The sequence below is a fragment of the Catharus ustulatus genome, chromosome 2, assembly GCF_009819885.2.
Source record: "Catharus ustulatus isolate bCatUst1 chromosome 2, bCatUst1.pri.v2, whole genome shotgun sequence".
Taxonomy (NCBI): domain Eukaryota; kingdom Metazoa; phylum Chordata; class Aves; order Passeriformes; family Turdidae; genus Catharus; species Catharus ustulatus.
The window spans coordinates 96,657,427-96,668,649 of NC_046222.1; positions in this window are offsets into that span (position 1 = coordinate 96,657,427).

An 11,223-nucleotide genomic window follows, 5' to 3' on the forward strand; every position below is an offset into this window, starting at 1 on the left:
GCACAAACGACATGAAAGACAGTCTGCCTCAGATGGCTCATAAAAGCCTGGTCTTCCTGTTTCACCCAAATGTATTATAAGTTCACAAGAAATTCCTTCAATTCTATTCTAGGGAAAACAGTTTTGCTGTCACAGAATAGCCTTTGGAAGGTCATCTAGTCCAACTACCCTGCCATGAACATCTTCAACTTAATTAGGTCAGAGCCTCATCCAACCTGACTGAAACACTAATCTGAAAGAAATTAGGATTTTAGTTCAAGGTTAAAAGTTAAAAGAAACTGGGCTTGAGATAGTTACCTGAAACTTAAATAATTGATTGCCTGTCAATTTATGTTTGCTTGGCTGTGCTTGCAATGGGAAAGGATAAAACTAGTACAGTAATTTCACGAATACAAGCCGCAGCAAGAAGACTAAAATTTTGGTGGAAACCCGGAAATGCGGCCAATATTCCGGTGCGGCTAATCTATGGACAAAAATGTGATATCTGCCCTTACCTAGTATCATGCTGGTCCAGTCCCGAGCCAAAACAGTCTGAAATCCATGGTTTCCCGTTGTTCCGACGATGAACCAATCAGAGAACAGCTTATTGCCTGCCTGTGGATGGCGGCGTTACTGAGGGGCAGGGGGTGTTATCGGGGTGAGTTACCTCGGCGAGTTACCTCGGCAGTTCGATAAAAGTGTGTGATATTTCTCTGTACTTTTTAAAGTGTTTTCAGTCTTGTGCGGCTACGGGGCTGGCTGGGCTCGCAGGGAGAGGGCTGGGGGAGCCTCTCTCCCCGCAGGGAGAGGGGTAGAACGGCCACTCGGCTCGCAGGGAGAGGGCTGCAACGGCCGCTTCCCCCGTGGGCTGCGAGGGCTAAAACGGCCGCTCCCCCCGCCCGGCTGCGAGGGCTAAAACGGCCGCTCCCCCCGCCCGGCTGCGAGGGCTAAAACGGCCGCTTCCCCCGTGGGCTGCGAGGGCTAAAACGGCCGCTCCCCCCGCCCGACTGCGGGGGCTACAACGGCCCCTTCCCCCGCGGGCTGCGAGGGCTGCAACGGCCGCTTCCCCCCGCGGGCTGCGAGGGCTAAAACGGCCGCTCCCCCCGCGGGCTGCGGGGGCTACAACGGCCGCTCCCCCAGCCCGGCTGCGGGGGCTACAACGGCCGCTCCCCCCGCCCGGCTGCGGGGGCTACAACGGCCCCTCCCCCCGCGGGCTGCGAGGGTTACAACGGCCGCTTCCCCCCGCGGGCTGCGAGGGCTAAAACGGCCGCTCCCCCCGCCCGGCTGCGAGGGCTAAAACGGCCGCTCCCCCCGCCCGGCTGCGGGGGCTACAACGGCCGCTCCCCCCGCCCGGCTGCGGGGGCTACAACGGCCGCTCCCCCCGCCCGGCTGCGGGGGCTACAACGGCCCCTCCCCCCGCCCGGCTGCGAGGGCTAAAACGGCCGCTCCCCCCGCCCGGCTGCGAGGGCTAAAACGGCCGCTTCCCCCGTGGGCTGCGAGGGCTGCAACGGCCGCTCCCCCCGCCCGGCTGCGAGGGTTACAACGGCCGCTCCCCCCGCCCGGCTGCGAGGGCTAAAACGGCCGCTTCCCCCGTGGGCTGCGAGGGCTACAACGGCCGCTCCCCCCGCCCGGCTGCGGGGGCTACAACGGCCGCTCCCCCCGCGGGCTGCGAGGGCTACAACGGCCACTCCCCCCGCGGGCTGCGAGGGCTACAACGGCCGCTCCTGTGCCAGCACGGAGATGTGGCTCCGCTCGGAGCTCAGCTGCCTGCCTGCGTGGCTAAGTGGCTGTTTAAAGGCAACACGGATCCATTGGGAATGCTCACAAAATGACCACACTATTGTTCCTGTCTTTTTCGGCTTGTAAATAAAGGGTGTGTCTTTTTCACTTGGAAACAATGTTTCCGAGGTCGGCAGTAAGCCAGTAAGCCCCGGTGATCCCGCGATTGTGTTACTAAATGACGACTTTGTGAAAGTTCGCTGCAAACTAAAGTGCGGCTAATATTCCGGGTGCGGCTTATCTATTAACAAAGGCAACAATGTTGCCAACACACCAGCAGTGCGGCTTATATTCCGTGCGGCTTGTATTCGTGAATTTACTGTAGTTAGGTCCAAAGAACACGAACAATTGCAACCAGAAACTCATTCTTTGCAAAATTGGAGTTGCCCCAAAAGCCATTTGTATTGTCATTAATAGAAAGGTCAGGGCGAGGAAGACTCATCTTACTTCCTCCTTCTAAGACCTCTCCCCACAAAAACGACCCCAGACTTAATTCAAGAAGCCAACCACACATGCTTAATTCAAGCTAATTACCATAGGAAGCAGGGGATGGGTGGGGCCAGTATTATGAATATGTATTTGTTTGACCCTTTTGTCAATAAATAGACTCTGTGACCACCTTTAATTTCGCAGTGTGTATTAGGGGGCTACCCCACGCTGCTGCCTAGTGCTGAATAAACATACCCTTTCTAACTTTAAATTGTTAGAGATTCTTTTGTCCGTCACAGTTGAGTATCGGTATTAGACCAATACTCATATTTTGGAAAGTCATGACCTTGAATGTTTTCAGGGTTAGGACATCTGTCTTCTCTCTGGGCAACTTGTTACCTGTTTGTAAAAAAAGCTTTTTGCTTTGTGTAGTGTGAATAGACCATTCTTCAGTTTAAAACAACTACCTCTTATCCTATTGCAACAGGCCATGCTAAAATGCTCACATCTTTCTTATAAGACCCCTTAAGTACTAAATGGCCACAGGGAGGACTTTTTGGTAGGTTCTCCAGGCTGAACAACCCCATGTGTCTCAATCTTTTTGCATAGGAAGGGTTCCCTCTGATCACTGGACCCACTCCCCTGGACCTACTCCAAGAGGTGTGTTCATGCTTATGTTGAGGACCCCAGAGATGGGTGCAGCCCTGCAGGTGGGGTCTCATCAGGGTGGGTGGAGGAGGAGAATCATTTCCCTTCCCTGCTGCCCACACTGCTTTGCATGATGCCCAGGATACTGTGGCTTTTCTAGGCTGCAAGTGCATGCTGTTGGCTCATGTCCGGCCTCTCACTCACCAGTACCCCCAAGTCCTGCTTGTCAGGGCTGCTCTTGATCTGCTCTTCCCCCAGCCTGTATTGATACAAGGATGCCCCAACCCAGGCACAGAGGACCTTGCTGAACATCATGAGGTTCACATAGACCCACTTGATACGTGAGAAACAAGGCAATGATGGATAGAAAAACAATACAAGAAGATCTAATCATGGAATGGCTTAATAACAAAGGTAAAATATCAAGTAAAAAAAAAAATCTAAAAGCATAGGCTGGTCACCTGTCTAACTATTCTCCTGAGGTCATTTTCTTCTGGAGTCATCACAGTAAATTTGGGGGTTATTTTTGGCAAGGCAGAATTCTTTCGCAGAAAAAATTGGAAAGACAAAGAAAAGCATTAAATACAGTAAGTGATCTAAGGCTAAGAAAGTAATGGACCCCCTTAATGAATCAGTAAATTTTTATTTCTTTGTTTATAGAAAAATTCAATTCGCCCATAATCTGTATATCAAGGAATAGTCTGCCTGACATACACAGAGCTGAAGAGCTCCTGTGTACTGCTATAAATGAAAAGATAAACATATCCTCTTCTCAAAGGCACAGAGAACAGCTGTGTATTGAGAATATCCATTAAATAGATATCTAAAACTGAATTAATTTTTGTTCATTATAAATTCATAATAGGAAAGTCTGTACATTTCATGCTGACTCTAGTTTTATGCTGTCAGAGCTTTTTAAATATGCTACATTGCCTCAGCACTTAGTTTTACTGCAGACTGATTGTGTTTCTCGGATGTTTCTATAATTCCTCAAAAAATCATCCCATGGCAACAAAACAAATAGGTTTTATGGAGTTATTTTTTTTCCCCTAAAGTAAGTTTTAAAAAAAAATCTTTGGAAGACAGCTAGATTTTGAAATATTGTGCATGTGTTTGTTTCTCACTGGTTCATTCTACCTTTCCATGGTGGAAAAAAAAAGCCAAACACTGTCTTCTTAGTGTAGACCAACCAGCCAAAAGGTTTTGCCCTCAAAGTACATAACTTTACAACATGAGCAGTACATTCACATCATGAGCATGGTTTTAGTACACAAAGTCTTGCATCTGTGAAGATTTCCATGTTATCACTTTAGAGAGCTCCAATAGCATTATTTTAATTATTTTAATTTTGGTTTGTTTTGAGTTTCAGATTTCCTGTTGACTGCCTACATTTCCTGCAGAGGACCTTCAGGGATATTCCTGTTCACACATTAGGATGAACATTTCAGCCTTGAAATGTCCTCTGGGGTGATTAAATAAACATATTTAAGAGTATCCTGTGCTTGAAAAATGTTGCAGAAGCCATTTAACAGCCCAATCTGCAGTACAGCATAGCCTATACCTACTCCTTTCCCAGTGGACTTGCTCACTCATTTTTGGCACATCTCTTCAAAAGAAATCTCTGTTTATCTGGTATACCTCACAATGCAGGTGCCCCAGTGATCTTGTCTGATGTCTGTCCTGGGCAACAGCCACTATTTCTGGTCCTCGCTGGGAAACCATTATATATCTACAGTGACACCTCTTCTGCTGCTGTACCTCAGGGAAGGACATTAGCTCCTGAACTCACACTACCTGTATGAGGTGAGGGATCCTTACTCCCCCTTCCTCATTTTCTTATCCTGCACTTGAAAGGTTCTCTTGGGTCGCATGGTATGACCACATCCCAGAAAGGTTCCCAGGGGAAAATTGAGGACCTTCCAGTGGTCTGGGGAACATCAGGCAGACCAAGTCCAGAGTGGGTCCAGATTTGCCAGCCCTTGCTTTAGCTGGCAAGAAGACACAGATAAGTATTGTGGGGACAGTGGGAAATTCTGCTAGACCAGGGTATGCTTTTGGTCCAAGCACAGTAATTTCATGACAGTAATTTTCACGAGTAATTTTTGACTAAAATTTGGGTCCGAACCCAGAAGTGCGCCTTATAGTCCAGTGTGCCTTATATAATGTACAAAGTTGCGAAATTTGCCAAGTCGGAAGTGTGAGCTGTGAGTCGAGTCACAAGGGGGGCAGTGCCATGAGAGTGCCGAGCCGCGCGGGGTGGGCAGGACCGGGCAGCCCCCAGCCAGCAGGAGCCGCGCGGGGAGGGAGGGAGCAGGCAGCCCTGCGCTGCTCCAAGCCGTGGGCAGTCCTGCAGCGTCCCAAGCCGCAGGCAGCCCCAAGGTGTGAGCCGTGGCCGCCCCGAGCTGCGGCAGCCACGAGTTGCGGCCGCCCCCAAGCCCCACCTCATCAGTCGGGGGTTGGTGGGAGTGCCGGGGCCCCACGCATGGGGAGGGCGCCTGGGGCTGCGTTTAAAGGCTACACCAATCTGTGAAAAATGTTTGCAAATTGAGCACCTACCAGTAAACTCCATGATCACACAATTCCGTTACTAATTCGTTACTTTGTTATGTGTTGCACTGATCTTCACTGCAAAAAAAAAGTGCACCTTATAGTCCAGTGCACCTTATATGATGTACAAAGTTGCAAAATTTACCGACTCCCAGAGGTGCACCTTATAATCCAGTGCGCCTTATGGTCGTGAAATTACTGTAATTATTTTTGCTCTTTAAACTCACACATCCTGTTTGATGCATTGCATTGCCTTACACAAAACTGCAGGGTGGCCATCACAGGATGTGGGTTACACAGCTGTCAGGCTGGAATGAAAACACCTGCAGCTGCTCCAGGCGTGTCTAAGGATGCCATGCCACAGGTACACCCTCGTGCCCAGAAGCAGCAGGGGCGTAAGCACTGCAGTTGCTGCAGGATTACAGCAGGGTGTTCTGCACTGAGGGAGCTTCACAGAGTCAGTCTTCGGGGAAACTTTAGGCTGGTGTGGACACAGGCCCTTGGGCAGGGTCCACACACCCTGCAATAAGGAGAAGGCTAAGACTACAATTATATTTGCTGGGCTGGAGGCAGTGGCACAGTGTTTATGGCACAGGTCCTAGTGAAAGGAATGGAGTGCCTCCCTGCACTGAGACAGCTGCCAGTGTTCACACACTCCTGGGAGCATAGCACATAAGGACTTGAAGATTGCACAGTTTCAGTGTCCAGATCCCTGGTCCCAAGCCCAGCTACAGCTAGCATGTAGAGTTATAGGATGCAGTATGGGGGTTAGAGCTGTTAGGTCAAGCCTCAGCTCAATGGGAACAATTTTATAGTTAAGTCACTCAGTTCTTCCTATTGGTTTGTTTTTCTTGTATGGACATTGTAGGTATGAGTCTAAAGTTTTCTATAGAAAAACTCAGTTGGAAATAGCTACAGGGAGATTTTGGCAGGCATAAATACACACAGCCTTGCTAGCAATTTTTTTTAAGCCCCACTGTGGGAAACAAAAGATAATTAAAGGTAGTTAGAGGCTGAAAAATACTGTTTCAGAAAGCAATGTGTAATGATGGCTCAGACGGTTCAGTGATTGAACTGCCTTTGTAAAGACACAGTCTGCCCTCAGGCCTCAGTCTTCTGGGTTCAACATATTTGTCAACAGCCTACCAACACTTTCTAGGTGGCATTTGGCACTACTCAGAGTTGGGTATTAGAGCCATGTTTGTGGCAATGATATATTGCATTTATGAAGTTAAATTACTCTTCCAGTGAACTTACAATGATATTGTTCTGCACAGACTCTGTGGCATACATATTTCCCTGACTTCAGCATATTAGCAATCCTCTGTGTACATTGCTGTGCTGGATAGGCTTGTCTGGTCACAGAAATTAATTTTCAAAGGTATTTTAACTTACATATGGGAAGCAGAATCTGGATTCACACACTCTAAAATTCCATGCATTAAAAAAAAAGAAAGGGAGAGAGGACTGTATTTTTTAATGTTTTCTGCTTTCTAGACAATGAATGAAAGACACAAAAATTCTTTGGAAAGTGCTTTGTTTTCAGCCTTCTGACCTATTTTATTGCTCAGGTAACCTTTTGCCAAACTCCTACGCTAGACTTGAGAATCTTGTGTAAGACAACTTAGTTAATTTTTTTAGATTCAATCAATCCCCAAAATAGTCTAATTATTAATCATGAGGTTCCTATAAACCTCCATATTTTCAATAATCATAAGTCTCCTTAGACAGTGGGGAAAGTTGCCATGATGCTTGGTTATGTTTGGTTAACCAGATCTTTATAATCTTTCAGCAAAGAGATTTTTTCAGTCTTGCAGAAGGTGTGTGTGGTGACGCAAAGAAATTGTCTCCAGAATATGCAACACAGTTTCCCATGAAAGATGAGTAGCAGGAAAACATGAAAGAGGTAATGGAGATCCATAAAGCACTTTCTAGAATAATTACTAGTAATTCTTGATTACACTGTGGGGAAGTTCAAGGTGAAGTGAAGGGTCTCTTGCAAAACTGAAGAACTGAGGGAGGGCAAGCAGATTTATGCACTTTTAGTCAGCTGAATTAGTTAAAGGAATTAAATGCAAATGTGGATAATTTTTCCCTCCCTTAATTTATAGCATTGAATAGAAATCAAACTGGCAGGTACTTCTTGTTATTCTGCTTTTTTCTTTTTGTCTGCTGCCTGTTTTGTAAACTTTATTGAACAGAATGAATAAATATGGTGACCACCAAGTAAGCATCCTTTCCTTATTTCCATCTCATGTTCTCTTTCAATGGCTTTTTCTCCAGACTACTGTCTTTTCATCTTAAAGTGGGAGTACACACGAGTAAGAGTAAAGAATATAAAAAAGGCACCTCAATATGGCCTATGATCAGTATTCAAGACTATCAAACACAGTCTCTAAAAATGCCAATGAGATGTGAACACATCAATGAAAGTTCCCATCTGCCTGTCCTCCAGTCCCCTGACTCTGCAAATGGAAAAAGGTGGTTACTCAACTGCGAGGAGTTCACAAAGAGATTCTTTCTTCCTATCTGACTTTATGTGTTTGTTTATTTAGGTCAAACTTCTTTCAAATGTTCTACAGCATCAAGGAATAGAGTTAAGGTGAGGACAATAAATTAAACCACCTTCTTGAGCAAGTTTGAATGATACCTGCATAGTTTAAGGAAGGGAAATCAGGGAGAGAATGCACTACACAATTAAGTCTGTCCTGGTGTTAGCATCTGAAGCAACTCACCTGTTTATCCCACTTCTATACACTGATGCAATAAGCTGTAAAATGCAGTCCATTATGTCAGGAGAATATTGTCAGATTCCTGGCTAAAATATATGTGGCTTCAGTTCTGCATAGCTCTGAGAAAGATGCATTCCCCTCTCTACATGCAGCAGATAAAAGCGGATGAAAATTACATACCAGCGTGGTATTGGGAGGATATATAAAAGGAAAATAACCTAATGGAAAGTGAATAATACAAAGACTCTTACTTTAGAGTACACTTTATTAAATTCGCTAGTGAGAGGCCAAACTCTCCTCTCTCTCTGGTTTATGATTTATTGCACTCTTATTCCTGATCCAATAATACCTGTCAGCCTGGGTCAAATTCTGACTTCAGCAATTCAGGTGAAAATTCAAAGCTGTATGAAGTGCTTCTGCAAATAGTAATGGATTTCTTGTGGATTTATAGGGGTGTAAATTGAATACAGTTCTGATCAATATTTATCCCTGATATACACCTGTTCTAGAATCCCAAACTACAAGTTCTGGTCTAGAAGTCATCCTGTTTTGCTATTAGCATTGTTTTAATTGTGTTAGGACCCAAAATATTTTGGGCATTTTTCAGACCAGCGGAAGACATAATGCTCCTCCTGTAGAATGTACAGTGTAAAGTAAAAAGGGCAAAGGGTAATGGAAAGATAACATATAATCCAAGGGATGTCTGTAAAGAGAGTTTTAGCAGAAATATATTGTCCTATTTTAATTATCATTTTTAAGTTTGTTTTCCTAAGGAACTGGAGCAAAGTGATTATTCATTGACTTAGTGGTCAGTTATGCAAGGAAATTGTCAAGAGTTCTTTTGTCTTAATTCTTACCTTGTTAGGAATAAGGGACTCCAGTCAGGCAGTGTACCCTCTGTAGTTTCACTAGGCTGCTTAAACAGTTGAGTTCATGTTGCAACCTTTATATTATTTAATTAAAAATTCAATCAACCATGAGACATACACTCACTGAAAAGCAGGCTTCATTAATTCTGAAACTGATATTCATAAATTGATCTTCCCTCTCTGGCTTTCTTTCCATGGATCAGTTCTCACACCCTTCTGACCATCCACATCAATAAATCAGCTTTACACACAGCATAAATCAGCTTTACATCCTCCCTCCTGAATAAAACAGATTTGAGCCTTAATTTCAAAAACACTTTCATATCTGGTTAGTTAAAATCAAAATTATGGGTTTGAGCACTGTAATGAAAAACTTTGTGTCAACAGGACCCCCTTGGAATCCTGACTGCTTTTGGTACAGAACTGATATCCACTGGGGCAGTTTGCTCTCTCATTTTCCAGAATGAAAGTTGTGCCTTGCCCTAGCATTATCAATTGCTCTCCTTGTGCAAATTTCCTTGTGATAGGCAGGCCTTAAAGATCAAGACATGCAGTCGCTGAACTTCATTCCAAACATCCTGAGAACTGTCAGGGCCCACCAGGCTGGACAGTTATGTGTCAAAGAAAGGGAGTTTCTTGATCATATGTCATTACTGTTTAACAGCAAGTTTTGCTGCAGCCAAAGATGTGATCTCAGCGTAACTTCAGCATATTCATGTCTAGCTCATAATAGGAAAGTTGTCAGTGCAGTGAGGACTTCTGCAATTTGTGGATTAGTGTAGGCTGTAAGTCAATTTGGGACTGAAGGAAAGCATTTGGAAAGCTAATATCAGTATTTGATTGATTTGGTGAAGCCAGCTTGGGTGTTTACAAAACCTTCCATCGTGTGTTTCACTGCAACACAGACAGATTTTTGCATCCCTGAGAAGGAAAGCGCTCAAGGAGTCTCCACACAGTAAATATAAAGTACATTTGAAAAACTCTGTTCTGATGTTGAGCAAATAGTTCTAGCAGAAGCAGTTCTAGCCTATATCCCTTCATGCTATGAGAACATGTATTGCCAAATCTCAGCCATTAAGGTGCAAAGGTTTGAGGGGATTTTTGGCCAGAATATGCATCAGGTTAGATTAACGTTAGACAGTGGTTTTGATCCTTTCTCAAGCAGTACTTTGCATATCTGTGTTCCACTCCCAATCTGTCAGATGGTTTTCCAATATTAAAATTTTCTTGGAATGGCAGCCATCCATAAGCTACATTTCTCTGTAGAACAGTTTTTAATTGGTTAATATTTCATTCAAGTCTTCTTAAGGCAATATTTACCACTTGTATACAAAAGGAGGATATAAGTATAAGCTGCTGAGGAGAAAGTCCACCCCAGAAGGCATTAAAATGCTTAACTAATGCTCTGTTTCTTCTACTGCTCCAGAAGGGCTCATTGCTCTCCCCCACTCTGTTCGTGTTTGCACATGTCTGGGCAACATTCTCTGCTGTCTGCTTCCCTTTCAGCCACATACTAGTTCCTAGGACAGGTCTTTCCCACCTGACTTTCCCATTGCATCTACATGTGGACAACAAAGGCACATCTGATTTGGTTTATAAAGAGCCCTGTGATTCAAGGTTTTTCTTCATGCTCCTTGGAACCAGGCTATTTCCAGCCATCTTGAGTGGAGTGCAGGGATCACAGCACTTGGAAATAATGAGAAGGGGATAAAGTTATCACAATCCTGTTAAAGACAAAGTTGCAGTAATTGGGAGTATGACCTTTCTTCTTGGTTTCTCTCAGGAAAACACCTTGCTTTCTCCTGGCACTTCAAGCACTGAAATACTCTACAGGGTTGAAAGGGGAACCTTGAATCCTTGAGCTAGTGTCTGAACACTGCTGTTAAGGTAGCTTTTTTTCCTCACACTGCCTTAAATGCATAACTAAGGTTCAGAGCAGGGTAAGAGTTTGCACTGGCTCACTTTGCAAGTATGGGAATTGAGAGAGAGATGCCAAGGCATGGACTAAAGCAAGGTCACACACCAGCCATAGCAGAGCCTTACTTTGTTCTCAAGACTTACCAAGCAATTCCATAGGGAAGATTAGCTGAGGCCCTCTAGATAAGAGGCTTTAGCAAAAAGAAGAGTAGGTGGAATGAAAATTTTGTCAGAAAGAACATTTATTTTGGTAGTCCTGTATTTGTGGGCTGTTTGAAGAAGAAAGATGGGAATATGCAGGAAGTGGTTGGGATGATGAGCAA